A 23,846-nucleotide genomic window follows, 5' to 3' on the forward strand; every position below is an offset into this window, starting at 1 on the left:
TCTTTTAAAAAACCCTTTCCCTTCTATTGTCTATCTCTTTGTCATTTTTTCTGTATTTGAGAGCTTTCCATGTCTTTGTCTTCTAAGCTTTCCATTGCATTTTAATTTTTATCATATTTTTTATTTACAAAAGGTTCTCTCTTAGCTTCTAATTGTTCTTCCCTCCCCATTTTTGCTTCATAGATGTAATAACTTCTCTTCTCCCCAAATATATTAAGTTATGCATATTGTTTGGGGAAATTTTTTACTTCTCCCCTCATTTTCACTGTTTCTTTTATGCTTTTATTCCCGTTATTCTGGTCTACCTTTCATATTAAAGACTTTCTTCAATGCCTGGTCACCCTTGTCTGACTTTTCATATGAAAGGATGAGAAACTACAAAACTGGCAACTCTGTGTGTGGGGGCAGCGTAGGGTGGTGGAGCGCCCACATCGCTTTTTCACTGAGGACCTGCAAATGCCAGCATTGGGTGATTGTTTCCCTGGAGTGATTTGGTTTCTACAGAGAAAAATTCCTAGTCTTTTGTTTGGGGCCAATACTCCAGTCTTTGTAAAGAGAGCTAATAGGAGGAAGCAGAGGGGAGGGGAGCAGTCTTCTTATTCAACATATAGACTTTCATTTATTTCCCCTATTTTCAGCTCCAAACCTCACACCTCCTCTCCTAAGGCTAGCATTCCCAAATTCAGTCTCCCTAGTCCATTTTTCCAAGAAATACATCTCTAGTCTCATGCAAGGATAAACAAAGGGAGAGACCTAGGAGCCATAGCATTTTGGCATGTTGTTTTCCACCAGTTTCCTGTTATCAGCTTTGTTCTTGCATCGTTCTCCAGGGGCTCCTGTCCTTCCCATCCTGAGCTTTTCAGAAGTTCTGCCCGGCTGGGCGTGGCTCAGCAGTTGAGCGTCCACCCAGGATCCAGGCGATCGGGGTTCGATTCCCGGTCAGGGCACATGCCCGGGTTACGGGCTCGATCCCCAGTCGGGGGCGTGCAGGAGGCAGCCGATCAATGACTCTCTCATCATTGATGTTTCTATCTCTCTATCCCTCTCCTTTCCTCTCTATGAAAGCAATAAAGATATATTTAAAAAAAAAAAAAAGAGAGAAGTTCTAAGGAAGAGATCACCTGACTTTTCACTGGAATCCCACTTTACAAGCATTCTTGGTGCTTCCTCCTTTCTGCTAAGACAATGAGTTTTTAACCTATTCTTTTTGACCTAATGAGTTAAAAACAAAAATAAAATTACTTTACTGTCATTTTAGTGGGCTTCTGAAATATAGATGTTTGTATGCCTAATCTGCCATGTTTAATGTAGTCGCAGGTGGGTTCCCAGGAAGCAGATGCTGAGAGAGTTTGGGGTTCAAAGTTAGAGATCTAAAGGGGAGGGGGTAAATGGAGATGTAAAAAAAAAGTTAGAGATCAATACTTGTGAAAGAAAAGAGAAGGAAACAGGATTGAGCAGAGGGAGACGTCAAACCATGATGCAGGTCTGACAAAGCCTCAGCCGATCCAGCAAGGAGCTGGGGAGTGAGCAGTGTTAGTCAGAATTGTCCTTCATCCAGCAGAAATGGCTGGGCCTTCAGAGCCCTGCCTCACTGAAATGTGAGCTGCCTGGGAAGAGTTTGGCCTTGGGTGTAAAGAAAAAACTCAGCTTTCCATCTGTGTTTCTCTCCTGTGTGTTTCCTTTGCTACTCATACAGAACACTTCACTTCTGATACTTCTGGTTACCAAACGTATAGAGGATTTTCCCTAAAACAAGCAATTCTCTGCAACACCAGCCGGGTGTTCCTACAATTTAACTCACTTCTGACACTATCAACCACTAAATAGTGTCAGATCCCACAGGTTATGGGCTCAGCCCAACAAGACTGCTCCTACCCCATATCAGATGCCAATAGCAGGTAGTAGGTCTCCAGGTTACCTAGGCTTTCGTTCCAGTTTGACTAAAAATCAGAGGTTCTCACACCCCCTCCTCAGGTTCAATTAATTTGTGAGAGCAGCTCACAGAACTAAAGGAAACATTTATGTTTAACAGCTTATTAAAGTATATCATAAAAGATACAGAGGAACAGCCAGGTGAAGAGACACATAGAATGAGGTCCAGGAGGGTCATATCTAAGAAACCACTCTGTGATCCAAAGTCATGAAGGTTTACACTGATATTTTCTTCTAAGATTTTGTAATTTTAGCTCTTACATGTAAGTCTTTAATCCATTTTGAGTTAATTTTTATATGTAGTGTGAGATAGCAGTCCAAATGTGGATATCTAGTTGTCCCAACCACCATAGATGTTAAACCTTGAGAATAGCATGATTCACTTTTTGAAAGTTAAAAAAATACCTATTGATTGTTTCTTGGCCTTTTGGCTAAGATCAACTGAAGTAAATAGCTATTGACATCTACTCTGTATGCATATTATATTAGGTATTATGATACATAAGATGATTCTCTTCTTTCTGGTTATTAGTTTCTGATTCTTATGCACTGGGCCACTTGCCTTTAAAATTTTATTTATTAACTGCTAGTATTAGAATGTTGGACAGGATAATGGTCATGTACAGAGAATTTAAAGCATGCCACTTAAGAATTCTTTTGTGGTTGACCTGTATCCATTAAAAAGTTCATTTTGAGTAGACTTGTTTAAGTGCCTAAGAATTCAGGAAAAATGGGATGGGTACTTACTATTTGTAAGGCACTGAATTAAGTGCCAGAGATACAAAGAAATATAAAACATGCTCTGTTCTGTCATTGAGCTCACAGTCTAGTGGGAGAAAGTGACACATTCTAAAGAAACTTCAACCCACTCACCAAACCATCATCCTATCTCACACCAAGTCATTTTGTCCAAGACATTCTAAGAGACTTACTAAAATTATAATGTGTTTAGAATCCCTTTTATTTAGTAAACATCTGATCTTAATTAAGGAGAATGATTTTTTTAAGATCCCATGCTAGCTCCTGATGGTCAGTTCTTTACCTATGTGCTTACACACCATTATAAATAAATCTGTTTATAATTTTATACTTCTTTGTCCATAGTTCCTAGTCATAGAGGGAGTTCCTCTCTTTTTTACTTTGCCATTATTGTTAGTTGAACAAAAGTTGTCCATTCCCAATCTTCAGACTCCTTTATTATTTTCCAGGATTATTAAACATTAATCTGTAATAATTCTGTGAAATTGACTTCTCTTGCTAAGTTAGTTAGGAAAATTTCTCAACCTTACACATGACTCTTTACATAACAGTCTTCTTTTCCATCTTAGTAAATGCAATCATTATAATAGTGGGCCAAGTAAGGCAGGTAGATGTAGTCCAAAATCAAAGGCTAGAATGAAGAAGTGATATTATGTAAGGTAGGAAAAATATATTTTTAAAAAAGATAATGGATGAAGGTGACTCTCTATAATTTAACGGAGTGAGAAAATAAATAAGAATGAGCATAAATAAACAAGATTGGACATCTCACAATGATCTAATTTTTAAAGTACAGCATATATTTTTGGTCCTAAGGATCCTAGTAAAACTGGCAAAAACTTACCTGACCCTCAAGTCTCCTTATCCTAAAATGAATACACTTTGGTCTGAAGGCTAATTCATGTCTCCTACTTTCCCCCTCAAATCCCAGCCTTAGCGTGGCTACGTGAACTCTGGGGCTCTGGTTACAGCCTGTGTCCTAGGAACCGGCCTAACTGGTCTTCTCAATCCTTCTCAGAGAAAATTTCTTTTTTTCTGGCTCAAAACTCCTAGATTCTTTTTACTCTCTCATTTAGCCTGGATGTTTCATCTGAGATACAGGCCTTATCCACAGGCCTGGCAACGGTGACTGGCATGTGTTTCCCTTTTGAAATGAGGTTATCCATTGTCACAACTCTGAGCAACTTGAAGACATAGAACTAACAGAAAGTGTAATGTTTCTTCCAAACTTGAGGATTTTGTAGCATGAGTGAATCTGTCTGACTGTCCATCACTTATTATTGAAAATGATGTGCCCAGCAGAGGTTTATAAGATTGCGCCAATCCCTATGGGCATCACAATATGCTCTAAAGTTACTCTTTAAAAAAAAAAATTAAATCCATGATGTCTATTTTTTTGTGTGTGTGTCTCCTTCTAAAAATATAGAGCCATAAAAAATATCCTCCGGTGAACCCAGCCCCAGGAGTTGGGTTTGTATTAACAGAGATTCTACTATAAGAAAATTCATATAGTAGAATTTTTTTTTTTTAAAGAAAGTGATTATAATCCAAACATTACCAGTGTTCCCAACTCATGATCAGAAGTGACATATTTTAAATCGTTCCCCGGGTTTTCACATGCAGACAAAGAACTGTGTAAGCGGGATTTTCTGTTTATCCATTTCCTTGCAATTTCACTGTTTTTGCTGCACCGTGATGAGAGGGGCATTAGATGAGAAATCATTATGAATTGTTGTTGACAGGAAGAAGAACAGCCGGGATCAGTGATTAAAAAGAGAATGAAGCAAGGGCCTGGTGGGGAAGGATGCGGCGGTGCAGCTGCCGCCTCAGCGTGAGAGCGCAGACCTGTCATGCACGTGGGGGGAACACATGGTCCCCTTCCATCCTTGCAGGGCCCCCATTTCCGCTGAGTTCTCTGCTGACTCTAGTTCTCAGTCCAGAAGGAACTGGCACAGCGTTTACTACCTGGAGGGATCAGAAATAAAGACCAAGACTCCCGTGGTGCCTTTGAACAAGTAAGTTTAGAAAGCCACAAAAGGGTGGACAGATTGCTAATGGCAGCGGGAGGTGGGCATGCCTTCTCTAGGATCGCCCCAAAGGAATGCTATCTGTGGGCAACCAGGGAGAAGAGCCAGATCTCTGCCTGAAAAACATCTCATTGCCTGGGTGGGGACTAGGCAGAGACACTGGCTCCGCATTTATATACTGTCAAGGGGACTGCTTAGGAAGAATGGCACACAGAAGGCAATTTTCTTCCCTTGGCATGGTGACCCCTCGTTTTTTGCATAAAACACACTAGCACCTGGACAAAGCTCTTTGGAAATTCTCCCAAGTGCACTTTCTGGGACACGCCAGGTTTATGGCAGTCACTGGGGATCACAGAATCTTAGAATTAAAAAGCCAGAAAGGGCTTTAGAGGTCATCCAGTTAGCTGTGTGTGCCCAACAGACACTGAGTGAATCATGAGTTTTCATCCAGTTTGGCATCTGCCTGTGAAATTACATGATGTCACTTCAAAGCTGACAAATGAGCAGCCTGGCTGCAGCCAATATTTGTGTGGGCTGCCTCATGCCCAGGCGTTAGCTGGTTAATTTGATGAGAAATCAGCTCTTTCTGACTCAATGGACTGCAGCATCAGCACTCTTGTCTGGGCTGGGCTTTGTTTTCTGTCAATGTCACGGTGATTGCTGGGGCTCTGGTTTTCTCCCTTCCCCACCCTGCCTCTAACTTTCTGGTGGGCTCACTCTTCTCTCCTCGGCTCAGCGCCCCTTGTATTCTGCCTTCTGACAACCTCTGCCCTCAAATCAGGGAGGAAGAGGGGCAGAGAGCAGGCCTCACGTCTCAGGATGAGGGTTGGTTGTCCACCTTCTCCCAGCCTGAAGTTCTCCCCTTGTCTTCTGGGCCCAGGATCCCCCCGGTCCCCTCATCGCCTCACCTACAGCACACTGGGAGGTTTTGTGCAGTGGAAAGGCCTGCACTGATCCTGATTTCAGCCTGTGGGGCAGGGCCTCAGACCAGGCCAGACACGAAGGGGGAACTGTGAAGATTTAGTTCCAGTGAACACCCTCAAGTGGGGTGAAGACACGGGAGTCTTCATCCTTAAACCAAGGGGACCTCTAGTCACAGAAGCAATGAACAGTGATGGAATAGGCCGCAGACCTTTCTCTTACCCACTTGGTCAAAACCTGTCTCCTGATCTGAAGCATGAGCCTGAGAGAAAGACACAAACATGTTGAGGAAACGATTGTTGAGAAAGTCTGTGACTGAAATGAACCTAAACTGGAAGAGACAGATTTTACTGCGGGAATGAATAAAAGCAATGTTTGTCCATTCCACCTCTGAATCAGCAAGTAATCCAGCTCATGTCAGAGATTCTTAAGAGTTATGATAGTTAAATGTCTATATTAATGGGGAAATCCCCATAAAGTCTGAATCAGTGCTTTTTAACTTTAGCTGCACATTGGAATCATCTGGCTAGGGGTGGGGGAGTGGGGGGAGGCTTTAAAAATACTATGCCTGGGTCCTACTCTCAGAAATTTTGATTCATTTGGTCTGGGGTGCTGCCTGGGCATTGGAATCTTAAAAACCTGCCCAGTTAAATCTAATCTAACAGTCAAGGATGAGAACCAATGTTCTGAAAAGAAATGCTCATATGTAACAGGGAAACTTTTCAGAAATGAAGTTTTTCTTTCTTTTCTCTAGGAAGAGAGATATCATAAAGCGCCTTAGAAACACAAAGGACTCTCCTTTAGAAGGGCAATTACCTTGGAATCTGAGGGTGGTTTCTTTCAGACCTGCAGCTGAAGAGAAGCCACTGGGGTCTGAACTCAACAGTCTCTGTCGACAGAAAAAGGGAATACGCTTAGATGCTTTAAGTTTTGAAATTTCAGAAGTCTACTCAACCCTTTGTTGCAGATCCTCAGAGAGAGTGAAAAGAGAGAATGGTTGAGGGTCAGCTGATGTCCTGGCAGGTGTCTATATATGACTCTTACCTTTACTTTTTGCTGCTCTGTGCCTGAAACTCCCTTCTCCCTCTTATCAAGTTCCCAGCTCAAATTTCAACTGTCCTCCCTGCAGTTTTCCCTGACACCAGGGGTAAAATGAACCTGTCTTGCATTCCTAGAGTACTACATGTATATTTTTATTCCCACACGTGTCACATTGTATTACAGTTGTTTGTTTACCTGCCTGCCTTCTTTCCCAGCTGGACTGTCAACTTCCTCAAATCAGGGACTTCACTTTTCATCTTTATGTAGTAAACGTTGAGAGTGTCTGACATATGGTAAGTGCTTTGCAAATATTTATGGAACTAATCAGAAACAATAGATTAGGTTCTTAGACTAGCTCAAAATCCTGCTTAACTTATAATGTAATTGAGAGAGATATACAAGTAATGAATGGTAGAGAGCAATAATGTGGAACCATATCCGTCTTTAAAGTACTGTGAAATTTGTTTAAACATACAGGATCAGTAAGAACATTAAATACTTAATGCCAAAATTTCTCAACAGGTTTCCAGGCAGTGGTGCAGGCATCTTGTGCGTGGGGTAGAAGTGTGGCTGGAGGTGGGGCTGCGAAGACTGCTGGAGCTTGTTGCGAGAAGCTGTGTGTGCTATGGGAGGCATTTGAACTCCACACTATGGTGTTGTGGAGCTAGAGGAGTCCTCCAAGCAGAAATGACAAAATCCTATTAGTCACTTAGAAAAGAATCAGTTGGTTTAGAAAGAAGCCTAGACGCTGAGGGCACTGGCAGCTGAATAATGTTACGGTGGAATCCTTGACTGAAAACTGGGAACGGCTATGGCTGCTGTTTGTTGATTTGGTTCTTCTGAGGCCTCTTGGTTTGTAAGGCATCTGTATCCTTATAATAAACTCCAAATCCCCCTCTACTTGAGCTATTTTAAGTACGCTTCTCTTCCCTACAACCAGATGTGCCCTAATACAACATATCAAATGAATTCTGTTTTAGAGACTCAATCCATGCATAATCACTGATATACCCCCAAATGTATATAATTCCACATATCCTTTTATTCTTTAAAGCAGAAAACAAAGTCTGTAGCATATAGAGGGGGCAGAGGAGAGAAAGGAAAATAAGTGGTAAAGCAGCTGCTTCTGTAATTCATGTAAACTTTCTCTCAAATCTTCTCAAATTAATCTTTTTATTTAGGTGAGTGAGTGCATATATATGAATATGTGTGTATGCCAAATATAACAGAATAATCAGTAGAGTGTTACTTAGGAAAACAAGAAGGCAGAGGACATGGAATTGTAGCACAAAGTTCCGTGACATACATAGAAAGCAAACAATTTAAAATGGATCCCAATAATACTAAAATGTACACATAAACATTATCTAATTTTTTTTCAAGAAATTCTAAATAGATGCCTAAGTTATTCATTTTCTTCAGCACTTATAATTGTTATAAATAACCAATTGAAAGGCCTTCTCTAAACCCATGTCTTATTTTAATCAAGGAAAATAGCTTTCTGAATTATAGTCAAATTCCTGCATGTGAGTATTTAAATTGGTCTTAATTTTCTGAAAATACTTGGTGGGTTGGTTCTGGGTGTGATTAATTTTCATCTTCTCTCTGACTCAGCTTTGCCACATGAGCATTACTTTTTATGGGCATTGCCATAGATTTGGGCTAATAGTGCAGCTTCCTTTTCCTTAGAAGAGAGTTAGGGGAGACTTTCTGGATTCAGTGGAACATTTGTAGGCAGAGTTCTGCATTTAAAATTAGGATCTGAACAAGGGATTCTAAACTGATGAGGCGTGGCCCTCTGAGGGAGAGGTCTGGGTGCTTTTCCCCTCACTGACCCAGGACCTACTTTCCCTCAGGAGGAGAGGAGCCAGGAGAGGGAGATCTGGCCTTCCCTTCTCAGCATCTGTGACAGAGGAAATCATTGGAAATCAACAATTAAGTGACCAGTCCAGGGTCAGAAACTTGGAGGCCAGGCTTGCTCAGAGAACAGAAGCAGCAAAGCAATAACCCTATAAGGACAAGATAGGATGGGCTAGTGGGTAAGTGCGCAGGTCCTGAAACCAGGGTACCGGATGCTCAAACTCCAGCCTGCCCTTTATTTACTGAGTTTCTTGACCTCTCCGGCCCTAATTTCTCACCTGAATAGACACACGGTAATAACAGCACCTCCCTCATAATATTGCTTTCAGGACTCAATGTGATACCAGGTGTAAAATGGTTTGATTCTAGCTCATGTGTGACAAATGTTTTATATTACTGATATAAAACCCGCCAACGTGGAGGAGAGACATGCAGTGAAGGGACAGGGCCTGGGACAGCAGCATGGAGGGGATGTGGGTGGACACAGGCTGCATCTCACAGTCCTTATTTTCTACCTTCACCTGTCCCATGGTAACGTGTGCTCTTCTGGCCGGGCAGCTGCACCAACATGTAATAAAAATAAGAGATTTGGAGCCTCCTCAGAAAGCAAAGAACAGCTGTGCCTTTCTCCTCTGCTCAGCTTATTTTTGTTCCCTGTGAAGGCCATGCTAGCTACTAAGAACAAGACATCCCTTCCTCCCCCCCCACCCCAAAAAAGCCCACCCTTCTCTCCAGGGAACCAAGAGATTTAGTGGCAGCACCAGTGACAGAATATCTGGCGGCCTGGCTCCTGGTGCCGGTGCCTCCCCCTCCCCCAGTCGCCATCCGAGCCCTGGCTTCCCTAGTCAGTTTTCTGCATAGCAGCAGAGGGTGTGCTCAGCAGCTCTGCCCAATGACAGATGGACCTGCAGCAGCCCCTGATGAGGCCGCAGCCTGTGATTCAGACTTCAGAGCACGTTTGGAGGGTACTGCTTCTCAGCTGACAGCGACAGCATTAGATTTTGTATTTTGTTAGTGATGGACACTCTGTGGTCACTTTTCAGATTAATTAGTTCTCGTGTCTACAGAACTCTCTTCCGGACTATCCTGTATATTTTTACCCCTCTCTCTCCTCTCATCCATCTCCTTATTCGTTCTTGTGAATAACTTCAGATTTCACTGGATTTTGACGTAAAATCCTCTCTCTAATCTGGTGGACAATAGGGCTTAATTGTGAATCCCTTTGGGAGGGTTCTGTTTAGTAATAGATGAGGCTACTCAAAGGAAGCCCCTTAGCCTGTCCAGGGGTAAATGAGGGTCGTCAGCTCACCTATATATCCTATAGACATTCCATTCAGTCCTCAGGTCCCCAGATTCAGGCCCCCTTGGTATGGTCATGGGTGCAATCAGACTATTCTTTCCAGAGCCTAGGACCCTGAACCAGGAACATGTCTGGTGACTCTTATGGTCCTATTACATCCAGGTGATCATATCTACGTGCATACTGATTTTGCAAAGCACATAGACCTGTTGTTCATGGTGACCAAGATATTTATAACATAAGAACTAAACAAGAGCTCTAGGGTTTGATGAAAGTGCCCCAGAGGTTGCTGCAAGTATGGAGAGAGGCAAGCTGGAGCCTCTGAACCCCAATTCAATGCAAGAAACTCTCTGCTTTATGAGTTTTGTATCGTGGTTTTGTGCTGGATATTCTGTTTGCCTGTTTAAATCCTTTCTCTCTGCCCTTCTGCATCTTGCTCTTTGCCCCTAGGAAGCTGACTTCTGTGGACTGTGTCTTTTGGGTTCCCTTGCCCTCTAGGTTTCCATTGGGCTAAGCCAATGGGAGAAGCAGCAGGAGGCTGAGGACAGAAGGAGAGAGAAGCAGAAGTATTTATTCTCCTTGACTCCTTCCCTTCTAGGCTGTGGTTTGGAAATGGCTACATTCCTTTACCAAAGTCCTCAGCTCCTGTCTGATGGCCCCTCCTATAGCCACAGTTCTTGCCTGGTTCTGGTAACCACTCTGTCTACTCCCTTGCCCCTTCAGGCCTAGGGGTGGCCATGCCATCCCACTGTGGCCAGTCCTGTGGTACTTTTCACTTTCTTTGCAGCTTTCCTTTTAACCTACCCCATTTTTGTGAATCATCCCTTCATTAAACCCTCTTCATTCATCCTTTTTGAGTTTCCTATCTATGTTTGAATCTTCCATGCTAGGACTGTGACTGATTCAATCTTCTGTTGTAAGATGTTGTTTAGCAAAGGAGGCCACTGCTAAATAGAGTTTGGAAGATCACAACACTAGATCAATCAGGAGCATTATAAGAACAAATGCACATTCTTTGTGAGTGTGAATTACCTTAAAAAAGCATTAACTTAGAGATTTTTAGCATACATTCTAAAGTTTATATTGAGGAATACATTAAATTCAGTATTAAATTTAGTTACTAAATAGAGGCCGAAATGACTCTGGAATCAGACAGGCTTGAATCCAAACTCTGACACGTAGCATCTGTGTGATTTTGAGAAAGTTATTTAACCTCCCTATGCCTCAGTTTTCTCATCTGTAGAATGAAGGGCAGTTCTCCAACAACATGGGTTTGAACTGCGTGAGTCCCCCTTACACATGAATTATTTTCAATAATACTGTAAATGTATTTTCCTTATGATTTTTTCATAACATTTTCTTTTCTCTAGCCTACTTTATTGTAAGAATATAGTATACAGTGAGCGTCTCCATTGCCAACCATGAGCGAGCTGTCTGCACAAGGACGACTTTGGCGCTCGCTCCAATTGTCGCTGTGCCAGCGTGTCATGAGGCCGTTTCATACCAACCTGCCTACTGGAATCCCCAGTAGTAAAGTGAAATACTCAAGGCTCTCCAGCATAGATGATGGCTATACTGACCTTGAGTTTAAGAAAAGCCCTCCTGAGGTCTCGTATAAGACCATTGCACTTGCTACAGTGCTGTTTTTGATTGCTGCCTTTCTCAGCAGAGGCTCCCTCCTGCTGGAGGGCTAGCAGCAAAGGGGAGGCGGGGCAGACCAGGCCTGCCCAGTCCTATTCATGGGCACCCTGGTGTTCCTGCCAGGATTTTACCACCTGCGCATTGCCTACCATGCCTCCAAGGGCTTCTGGGGTTACTTCTACAATGACGTCCCAGACTTTGATGACTGGCACCCAGCTCAGCCCTGAGGAGCAGTCAGATGGGACTGAGCTCAGCTGTAAGATACTGAGCAGGAACTCCGGCTAGGAGATTCTGCAGTTTGCAGATGTTTAACAAAACAATGACTAGGTTTAATGGGTCCATCCTAAAGATGTTAACTAAAATGACAATTAGCTAATTAGGACATGCTCCATTTTTCATCTCCTGGCCCTGACAAAAGCTGACAAGTTTTTCCACATGAGCCTGTATCATGGAAGGATAGCAATGTTCATTGGGAAAAGGGGGGGTTATTCCGTAGTGGCAAGTGTTGCTGCCACCACCCTTTTTAGAGCTGATCATTTCTTTTAAATAGTTTTTATCGTCAGTTTGTTCTTATAGCAAATGGAAGAATGCAGTAGGTCAAATTTCTTATTACTAAGTAATTTATTTTGAAAATACCTAAGTATCTAATCCCCTATGCTCTAACTTCATGCTCTAGTGGAAGACCTTGGCAAAATCAATGATTAGTGTGGATGCATCTGTAACATTTTTTTTACTGGCTTTCTTATTAAGAACAACCAGGAATTTTTTAAACCTCAGAGCAAGTTTTCAAGATGTAAACACTTTCTCTGTTCACCCCTCCTTTGCCAGTTCTGATCTGGTTCACCAATAGGTTGGGCACCATATAATTTGAGCAATTCTATCCTTTATAGGTTAAGATGTTCTGTATATCATGCCTTTAAGAACTGGACTTTTTGGCTGTTTTCTAAGGAAAAATGCAGATAAGTGGTTGTTATATAGAGTTTATAACCCAACCCGTTGTGAGCACCTTGTACTATGATGTCATTCTGCCAAAGTTTGCAAGATTTGGCTTTGATCCCTAGACTGCCTTAGTTTGATTCTGTTTCCTAGCTTGCAAAAAGTGACTTATGTTCAAAAGGAATTAAAATGTCAAAATCTAAAGAAAAGAATACGTAACATATATAACATACAAAATGTGTGTTAACCAACTGTTTATATTTTTGATAAGGCTTCTGGTCAACGGTAGGCTATTAGTAGCAAAGTTTTTAGGGAGTCAAAAGTTATACATGAATTTTCAACTGCAACGGGGTGTTGGTGCCCCTAACCCTGCACTGTTCAAGGGGAAACTGCAATATCTTTCCCTACCTCATAAAATTATTATGAGAATTAAATGAGATAATGTATATAGAGTGCTAAATTTGATACATAGCTTGATACCCAATAAACTTTAACTCTTGCTTTTATTAGTTATAATTACAAAATGCAAAGAATATATAAAACCAGCAAAAGTCAACATTTTGAAAAAACAGTAGTTTGCAATCTAAAGGCCTAGATGGGGAAGTAACAAGTGCTTCACTTAGATAAACACCATACCTGTTTCTTCCTGGAGTTTTTAAGTGTTTAAGTCAGCTGTCCTGTCCAAAAATCTTTGGGGGACCAACATACAATCTGTGCCAGCAGAGATTCACTGATGCCATCAGTAAATTTAGCCAGGCAAACCATATGCAAGGCAGAAAAAGTAGAAGTTTCCTGAGGAAGTTACCAATGCTGGAGATCCTCCTTCAGATCTTGGCTCTCATGCCGCGCTCTCAATGAGATCTACCCCTGACCTATTTAAAACTGCAACTCACTCTCAATCCCCAGAGCTCCTGATCTGTCATGCCCTGCTCTGTTTGTTTTCTTTACTCATTGCCTCCATCACCTTCTATCATACCATACAATTTGTTTAGTACATTTCTTGCTTATTGTTTGTCTCCCCAAGTTAGAATGTAAGCTTCACAAGGGCAGGGTTTTTTGTTTTTTTTTTTGTCTTGTGCACTGATGTTTGTCACCTTGGTACTCAATAGATATTTGTTGAATGTTGTTGAGTCATCTCTACATTACACCATGTGTGAGATTTGGTTACTCAAGTGTATTAAGCGATAACCACTGGGTGATTTTTAAATTGTATTCAGTAGATGCTTACATCAGTTTAACAAGCTACTTGACTTTTGGCTTGAATTGTGTCTGTTTAGCAGTCTGGTACAAAATGGGCATGCAATAGGTATTAGCCCTGTGTTTAACTGTGTGTTGAATATAGCTTTAAAAAAAAAATCAGTCTTTGTGAACATGTATCTGTGTGGGTGTATACCTCAAGGCACATCTATGCTTGAGAGCAATGTTAAAAGCCCTCAACTATCTATTTGTAGCTTATTAGGGAGAAGACATTAATTGCTTCTTTAGTATTCCCTTCTCACTTTAAATGTTCCTCCTCATTTCCTTTCTCCCCCAAGAGTGACACATTTAGTTGTCTAAGTTTTAACCATTTAGGTTGTTTCCTACATCAAATGCTTGATAGGACAGAAGCAAGCAAAGTCCAGCAAAAACTTTTCTTGGTCAGTCTGGCTGGTGTGGCTCAGTGGTTAGGCATCAACCTATGATCCAGGAGATCAAGGTTCAATTCTCAGTCAGGGTCCATGCCTGGGTTGTGGGCTTGATCCCCAGTGGAGGGTGTGCAGGAGGCAGCCGATCAATGACTCTCTCATCATTGATGTTTCTATCTCTCTCTCCCATCCTGTCTCTGAAGTCAATAAAGACATATTTTTAAAAAACAACTTTTCTTGGCCAGTACAGGTCCTGTTTGTGCTGTCCCTCTCACCCTCCCCATTAGGAAACTTTGTGATTCCTGTCCAAATTCTTTTCTAAGGTAAACAAGAACCCCATTTACTGGCTTTCTTCTGATCAAAGGTAAGGTTGGAAATCAACTTGATAGTTCATCGTATTTGGTCCAAAGGCATAGTTCAAAAAGCTGGAACTAAGTCCAAGGCAAAGGATTTGTGATGGAGAATACATGATACTGGGCAGAAGCATCTTGGAAGGAGAAACTAGAAGTTTTCTAAATCCAAGGGAGGAGAGTGTTGATAGGACACTTGTAATATGAACTGTTAAGGGTTCTTATCTATCTGAACGGCTATTACCTGTTTTCTGAGGACCCATGGAGAAAACTATCCTAACAAGGGTTAGCAAATAGGTTCCATCTTATGAACTATGTTCGGTTATGGTAGTAATTGACTGAATCAGTGTTTCTCAAAGTGTAGTCCACCCACCAGCAGCATTAGCATTACCTGGCAATTTGTTAGAAATGCAAATTGTTGGTCCTTACCTCAGACCTACTACATCAGAAACTCTTAGATAATCTTTATTTTTAAAAGTTCTCCGGGCGATTCTGATGCACACGTGTCTAAGAACAACTGGCCTAGAGTACTGTGTTGAGAAGGATTCTAATCGGAGCTCAGTAGAGAAAAAAATGTAGTAATCCATTCGTGATATCCATCATGGACATGGGAGGGAAAGATGGCAATGAGTAGGCCATGTATTTGTGATCTCACTTCTAGACAGAATTGATAAATATAATGCAAACGAGTCATCTAAAGAAGCACCCCAGGGAGCTTCCAGTTAATCCACCCCATAATCTGGTTTTGTTTGACTCCAGTATGGACACTGGGTATGAGGGGAGCAGGAAGGAGGCAGAGGGAGAAGTGTGGGTGACCTAGGTAAGGGCTTGTGGTGGTCACAACCAAGAAATTCATAGTGGGCATAGAGAGAACAAATCAATTTAAGAAACACTAAAAAGTGGACTTGACAAAATTTAGTGAATGGATTTAGAGAATGAGAGAAACATTAAGGACGTTGCCTGGATTTCTTGTCTGAGCAATTAGGTGGACGGTGATGCTAGCTACCAAGGTAGGAGACAAAAGAGGGGCAGATGTAGGGGAAAGAGTTCAGCCTACACACATGGAATTTCAGGTACCTGTGGCCCATCGAAACGGAGATGCCCGAGTAACAGTTGAGTGAATGGGCTCTAACTCAGGAGCCCAACCAAGGTGATAATACTAAATTATATTTTAAAAACATTAGCATATTTTCCTTGCCTATATAAATTGTCATTGAAGTTCTATTTATCTGGTGTTATTGCATAATCACTTGCTTGACCTTGGCAATGAAGTGAACTTGTAGGACTAGAAATTTGTTTACATTTAACTGTCTGGAGACCCATCCCTTTGTTGGTACATTCTCTAGATTGGCATTTACATACAAACTAGCCAATTATTTATATTTTTGTTTGTTTCCCCTATAGCAAAATGATAAAACCAATTTCTTACATGTATAATTCTAAGAAGGAATGCAATTCTAATGAAAAAATAAGATTCACAAATACTGTCCAATAAAGTGTACAATCCCAATGCTACCAGGATGATCAAGCACATTTTTATATGTAAGAAGTATACTGTAGTTTGTTTCTAAAAAGGAATTCTTCATGGATATAAGAAAGAAAGAATCACAAAGAGAGACAAGTTGCTTTCCTACCATTCTGTCGCCACATATTCTATTGTTCCTTCTGCAAAGTGAACACAGAGAGGTACCCAATTGACTTTCTTGAGTAACCAAATATTTAAAACAAGTGAATACACAAAAACCTTTCAGCAACCTTCATTTGTAGGCAAGGTAACCACAAAGAATCAATAAATAAAATGACCAAGCACTTGTAAAAAGATTTTATTTGTCACAGGGCTGTGTTGCTTACTGACAGTACGCCTGACTGACTTCCTGTCCCCAGATTCCCCCAACCTACGTGGCTGCAACGTTGCAGATTCACCCAGATATTCCTCCTAGGTCTTGGAATAAACCTTACCCAACTCATTGATCTGAGATCAAGTCAGATTTGCTGTTGGCCCCTCTTTAACCCTGGTGTCTGTGCCAACTATTCCTGGTTGGGTTCATTTCCTATCTCCTAATTACATAATTAACTGAGCTTCTTGCTAGTTTCTCCAAATAACATGTTTCTTTGTTCTCAGAAGCTTATTATTAGTTTTCTAGGGCTACTATAACAAAGTACCACAAACTAGGTGGCTTAAACAGAAATTTATTGTCTCACAATTCTGGAGACTAAAAGTTCAAGATCAAGGTGTTAGCAGAGTGGTTTCCTTCTGAGGACTGTGAAAGAGAGCCTGCTTCATGCCTCTTCCTAGTTTCTGGTGGGTTACTGGCAATCTCTGGTGCTCCTTGGCATGTAGAGACATCACACCAATTTCTCCCTTCATGTTTACGTGGCGTTTCCCCTGTGTGTGTCTATCTCTTCACATGGCATTCTTTTTATAAGGATACCAGTCATACTGGATCAGGGGCCCACCCTACTCCAGTATAACCTCATCTTAGCTAATTACATCTATAACAACTCTATTTCCAAATAGGGTCACATTTTGAGGTACTGGGGGTTAGGACTTCAACCTAAGTCTATACCTACCATGGGATTCATGCCTCATTAGCCTAGCCCTTTGCAGTAAGCAGAATAACGCCCCCCCCCCGCTCCAGGTTTTAGAAACCCTAATCCCCAGAACCTGTGAATATGGTAGATTCTGTGGCAAAGAGGAACTGAGGTTATAGGTGGAATTTAGGTTGCTTATCAGCTGACCTTAAAATAGGGAGGCTATCTAGGTTATCCATGTAGACCCTATATAATCACAGGGTCTTTAAAAATGGAAGAGGAAAGTCAAATAAGATGTTTAGAGAAAGTATGTGATTATGGAATCAGGGTTAAAGAGATGCTGTGTTGCTGCTCTGAAGATGGAGGAAGGGGGCCGTGAGCCAAAGAATGGAGGTGGCCTCTAAAGTTGGAAAAGACAAGAAACCAAATCCTTTCCTAGAGCCTCCAGAAAGGAACACAGCCCTCCTGACACCTCAACTTTGGCCCAGTAAGATCCATGCCAGACTTCTGAACTATAGAACTATACGATGACAGATTTGAATTGCTTTAAGCCACTGAGTGTGTGGTGATTTGTGGCAGCAATAGAACACTAATATACCCAAGAATTGAAAACTCCTAGATGTGCCCTTAGGTTTAGACATCAGTGTTTGGATGGCCTTGAAAGTTCTGCTTCCGCAGCACTAGACTTACCCCCAATCAATCCATTCTGCCACCACTTCAAACTTTAGAATGAACAGGCATTAGATGCAACATGGTGTAATGCGTTAGCATTTGCATGAGCGTTGGAGCAAGATTTGACTACAAATTCTTGTTTGGTTACTTTATAGCTCTGTGTCTTTCAATAAATCACTTAACCTTTCATAGCTTCAATGTTTCCTTATCTACAAAAGGAAGATAAGAAGGAATACCTGTTACTATGGAGGATTAGTAATAATATCTGTAAAGGCACCTAGAACAATGCATTGTATATATTAGGTACTCAATAAGTGGTAGCTATTATTAGGGCATTTGAAATTCTTAAGACTACTGTTTCATTATTCTACCACATGTTATTTTTTCTATCAAGGCTACTTTGGAGTCAGAATATGAACAGATAATGGGATCTTGAAAGGAAGAATCAGTGAGGCATTGTGTCTTAGAGTACTTATTGGTAATGGATGGATATTCAGGAATAAAGAATCGTTAAACTGTCAAAAGTGTGTCCAATGATTTTTTTAGGCAGGGGAGGCCCTGAAATAGAAGAGGACAGCATCTGTACTTTGAGTTAATTGTCAAATATGTGTTCTCCTTCAGTAGACAGAGAATCTCTATTGAATAATAATGCGTGTAATGTAAGTAACTTGAAAGATGTTTGGGAGATCACATGCATGTATTCTTTTACCTTCAAAGAACTCTATATCTCTTGGCCTAAATCTGCTTCCTCATGCCATCGCATCACCATAAAGTTGAAAGCTATCCAAAGATCTTTAGAAAACTAGAAGTTATAAAACACCTAAATACTACTTATAACAAAAAGGAGTTTATTAGAAAAACTATTTAAAAAATTTTTCTTCTGTTTAAAAAAAGCAAAAAGAATGCAAAGAATGCTAAAGGGACATTGAAACTTTATAGCAAAACTTGAGAGGGTGAAGTAGTAATTTCCTTTAAGAATTAAAAAAACAACTTCAAGAAATAGCAATAGTTGCTGATGATCTTAATGTACTCAGAAAAACTGGAACAAACTTAAGGTTGTATTTTTTAGTTTCATTGTAGAGCTACAAACTCCAGAATATTTTAAAACCATGGTATTTAAAATCTAAACCAAATTGTACAGTTTTATTAGATATTTGTCAACTAAATGATAGATAAAAATCAACTTAAAATATATTTTGAGATTCAAAATGTATTTCTAATGTTACGAATCAAAGCACATAAGTAATAGACTTTTATTCAGAAACAGGAATAACTGTCATTAGTCAATTCCTGCTTCTGCACATTTTTTAAGTCCAAATTGAAAAAAAGAAATATGAAGCTAACACCATGATAATATATTACAGGATTAGAAAGCAAGTGATATCACCTTGAACGGACAGATGGGATCCAATGGATAATTCCAGTTGCAGATAAGAACTGTAATGACTGAGTGAGGCTACAACAGCAGCTGTAAGGCAGAGATTCTCCAGAGAGGGGGCAACTCCAGAGTGAAAGTAGAGTATCTAGAAGAAACATACATACCTGTTTCCTGTGAAGGAGCCAGATGCCAGGTCCAGGCAGGTTGAAGGTCAGAATGTGGCACATGTGATACACAAGAAAAGAAATAGGATTAATGAGAAATTAAGAAGGAGCTGGGTATGTTTAATGGAGAGAAGAATGAAGAAATGGAGCCAGGAACAGCATGAAATCACTCAGGATCACTGGTCAGGAGCAGAGTAGGGGACACACTGTGGGACTTCAGAATCCAGCAAGCAGTTCCTTCTAAAGATGAGCTTGTGGGCCTGGCCTAATTTTCACAGGCAGCCAGAACCTTCTGTCTGCTATTCTCAGTTCTTAAAGTGGTCAGGCCTGGCCAGGTGGACAACAGTGTGAGTCTTGGCAAGCAGCATCCTTGTGATTTGATATCGCAAAAACAGACTGTATTCAGGTAGTAGGTCCCAGAACACAGTCTGGGATCCTGCCAAACAAATATGTCCTGAAATATGCTGGAAAGGCCTTTACACAGCAAGGTATTGGCACCTCTTGCTTTTCATCTAACTAAGATGTCCCCAACTTCTTCAGCCAGTGACAAATTTAAACATTCACCCCAAATCAAGACATAATCTGATTCGTGATGAAGCAGAAAATTATTTCAGTTTGGGCAATCTTGTAATTTTTAGAAGTCTATGAAATGGGAAAAATAAGATATGATGCCCAGAGTCAACTGGGGACTTCCTCATTCCTCTCGGTTATTGATTTATGTAATAATTTCAGTCAAGTGGCTTGGATGAGAAATATATCTGCAACTGCATTTATAATTTTAAATAGACATATTGGTATGATTTCTTTCTCTCTGAGTTGGAAACACCCTAACCTCATTCCGAAGACTGACAAATGTGTTGTTACATGAACTCGGAGTGTTTGCTCTAGCTTACCTCGATGAAATACAGAAGTATACTTCGCTAAAATACAAAAAAAAATCTGAAACATTGCAGGTTGATGCTACATGCAACCCTAAGCAGAAATCATACTATTTCACTTCTGCCTCCTAAATATCTCCCAAATCAACCCACATTTTTTCCTAGACCTGTTAGTAGCATTATCCTAGTTTGGGGCCCATCACCTGAATTAATGAAACAGCTTCTTAACTGGCCTTCAGTCTTGTTTTCCCTATTGTCTTCCAATGTGTTTTTCATGCTGTAGGAGTTACAGTTTTTCTAACTATTTAACCTGATCATTTCACTCCCCTGGTTGAAACCTTTCATGGAGCCCCACTTTTCTTGGAATAAAACCCATGTTCCTTGAAATGGTCTACAAAGATGCTTAAGATCTTATATTCACTTCACCAATTTGATTTACATATTCTAGCCCTACTGGACAACTTTCAGCTCCCAAATACCATGCTTTCTCAGCTCTGGAAGCACTTCATGTTCTCTCTGCCTGTAACATTCTTCATTACCTCTCTTCTACCTCTTCCTCACTTCAAGGTTCATGTCTGGTTGCTACTTGCCTTCAAGTTTGAGCAGACACTGTTTGCACTCACCAGTATCTACCTTTCCTTCTTCACCCTTGGCACACAGATTATACTTTCTAGCCTTCCTTGCAGTTAGGTGTGACTGTGTAACTAAAAATGTGGTGAAAGTGATGTGTTACTCTCAGGCCTGGTCCATAAAACCTTGTCACAAGTAAACCTTGCTCTCTTTCTCCATCCACCACATGACTGGAAAGGATCAGAGGACTTTGAGAAGAACAGAGGCCTAAGATGAAGGTGCCTGAGACTTTATTTGACTGTGACATAAGCAAGAAGTCAATCATTAGTGTGTTAAGCTGCTGAGAAATTGAGGTTTCTTTGGTTCAGCAGCTGGCATTATTTTCCTTAAGCAATACAAAAGCATAGCCTAGGTTTAAATTTCCCTGGGAAACCTTCTTCAATTGACAGTATCTGCCTTCTTCACTGTACTGTAGGCTCAGTGAGGACAGAGACTATTATCTTATTAACTACTGTGTCTTCCATTCTTGTTACAGGGTGTGTACACAATGCATAAACATCAAAAATATCTGTTGCATGTTAAACTAATGGGCTTTATACTGAAGCTTTGAAGATTCAAATTTGAGATTCCAAAAGTTAAATGTATAGATTAAATTTGGAAAAGTACATTTAATTTTGTTCTACAACCGAGAGGAAACCATGAAAAAGTGGAAAAGTCTTACATCCATGCAAGGAAACACCTTTAAAAGTCAAAATCCTCACTTTGGGGACAAGAACATTAACATGAGTGTCTCACTTTGGTACTGTAGCTGGTCTGCTTTTTGATTTTCTTAGAAGAGAAAACCATGATAAGGATATCTGTCCCCTGGAGTGTCAAGAAGCTTTTGAAAACTGAAATAGGTTCTGAGTTTTCTTATCAAGTTTTAGAGCTCCAGGCATTTCAAACCTGTTCAGAGTGGCAGTTGACATGTTCAATAATGGTTGGAGCACTTTGTTATAGGACCATAAAACAATAGTTATCTACTTATGAGAAGAATGTTGCCAAGAGAAAAAAACCTGTCTTCTCTGTAACATTAATATTAAGCAATTTGTGCTTCCTAGATAAACCAGATCTCTATCTTTGGCTAAGTTATTTGTGTGTGTGTGTGTGTGTGTGTGTGTGTGTGTGTGTGTGTGTGTGAAGAGATCATCAGGCTCTCTCTTAATTGGGGTGTGCTGGGCTTAACAGTGGCCTCTAGAAATGATCCTGGAAATGGCAGTATGAATGAATTTCCACAGTGGGGGGAGAAAGAAAAAGAAGAGAGAGAGTGAGAGAGAGAGAGCACACATACTAGAATATTCTCTGTGTGAATAGAAAGCCTAAGGTTTTCATATTTTGTGGATCTCTTTCAACTAATAGAAATCGTACAATTGATTTTCACTAAAATTAATTATGTCATGGATAAGAGTGGGTAGGAAAAAAGTGGTATTCATCATTTATTATGGTTCTATATTTCTTTTACTCCTAAGAAATTATTAGATCTGTGTCTCACCTGTTTGCTAAAGGAATTCAGAAAACATGATTTCAGATTGTACATTGAAGCCAAATATCATTAGTTGTCTGCTCTACATTCATTCCTGTTTCTTCCTCTTTGCTAACAGAAGCCTGACCATGTAATCCAGCAGTCCCACTTCTGGGTATGTATCTGAAGAAAACTTAAAGCACCATCTTGAAGACATATCTGCACTTTTGTGTTCATTGCAGCATTATTCACAGTAGCCAAGGTATGGAAACACCTAAGTGTGCATTGATGGGTCAGTGGATAAAGAAGTTGTTTTATATATATTTATATATCTATATATAGCCATGAGAAAGTAAATCCTGCCATTATGACAACATGGATGGACCTTGAGGGCATTATACTAAATAAAATGAGTCACACAGAGGAAGACAAATACTCTACATTCTTACTTACATGTGGAATCTAAAAATGTTGAACTCACAGAGTACAGTGGTGCTTATCATGGGCTGGAGGGGAGGGGAATGGGGAGACGTCAGTCAAAGGATACAAACTTCTAGGTATAAGATGAATAAGTTCTGGGGATCTAATACACAACATGGTGACTATAATTAACAATACTATATTATATACTTGAAAGTTGTTGAAAGAGTAGACCTTAAATGTTCTCACCACACACACACACAAGCTATAATAATGTGAGAGGATGGAGGTGTTAACTAGCCTTCTTGTAGTAATCATTTCATAATATATTTGTGTATCAAATCATCACATTGTACACCTTTAACTTGCATGTTATATGTCCATAATATCTCAACAGGCTGGGAAAGCACTCACATGCACTCTCCCTCAGTGAAGAGGGGCAGATCTGTACCTTGTCAAGTTGCCAGTGCAGCCATCGTCACATGAGCAGCATCTGAATTCGGATTTGCTGAGGAGCACCTGCTAGTCAGGACTATGACAGGGTTGCCTGCTGTTACCACTACCAGTTAACATTCCACTAGAGGCATTACTCATTCAGCTGGATGAGAGAGAAAAATTAGAGGTCTAAAAACTGGAAAGAGCCCGGCCAGCATGGTTTAGTGGCTGAGGGTCAACCTATGTACCAGGAGGCCACAGTTCAATTCCCAGTCAGGGCACATGCCCAGGTTGCGGGCTCAGTTCCCAGTAGGGAGTGTGCAGGAGGCAGCTGATCGATGATGTTTCTCTATCATCAATGTTTCTATCTCTCTATCCCTCTCCTCTCCCAACCTCTCTCTCTCTCTAAAATTCAATAAAAACATATTTTTTTAAAAAAAGAACAGTATTGGTCATCAAGTCTGAGGAATGGCTAAATTCATGGTCCTAGCCAGGTTGATGGACTCAAACTGTGGGATTAGGGAAAGAAAGTCACTGGCAGATAATTGTCCAGAAAGAGTTTTGATAAAGTCCTGGTTATAGATCCCTATCAATTTATTATGGGCATTGGAGATATTTGATAAATTTTTAGATTCTTCGGATTGGAATCTTGGAACCCCCCCTGATCAAATACCTCTAAGTATTAGATGTTGGGCAAACTCAACTATTGAGCTGACCCTGAGCATAAAAAGAAAGTAAATGTCTGGAATCAGAAAACCTAGGTTTGAAGTCAATGCTCTGACACTTAATAACTCATTGACCTTGAGGAAAATCACTAGGATACTCAATTTTCTCCATGAATATAATACTAGTTTTCCTCTGTTCCTTCCAGGGCTTTTGCTAGGCCGAGATAAGGTAATGTACA

The 23,846-nt window shown here is 40.6% G+C and overlaps 1 long non-coding RNA gene and 1 pseudogene across 1 annotated transcript; both read left to right on the forward strand.

Annotated features, from left to right (window-relative positions):
* Positions 1 to 4,629: 4,629 nt before the first annotated feature.
* Positions 4,630 to 22,300, forward strand: LOC107527396 (uncharacterized). Its single transcript, XR_001602259.2, has 3 exons — positions 4,630 to 4,706; positions 6,896 to 6,973; positions 22,227 to 22,300. It is a non-coding gene; the product is annotated as an uncharacterized LOC107527396 (long non-coding RNA).
* On the forward strand, positions 11,328 to 11,919 carry LOC107527394 (transmembrane protein 230 pseudogene; annotated as a pseudogene).
* Positions 22,301 to 23,846: the final 1,546 nt, after the last annotated feature.

This window comes from Miniopterus natalensis, chromosome 6 (genome assembly GCF_054644295.1).
Source record: "Miniopterus natalensis isolate mMinNat1 chromosome 6, mMinNat1.hap1, whole genome shotgun sequence".
Taxonomy (NCBI): Eukaryota; Metazoa; Chordata; class Mammalia; order Chiroptera; family Miniopteridae; genus Miniopterus; species Miniopterus natalensis.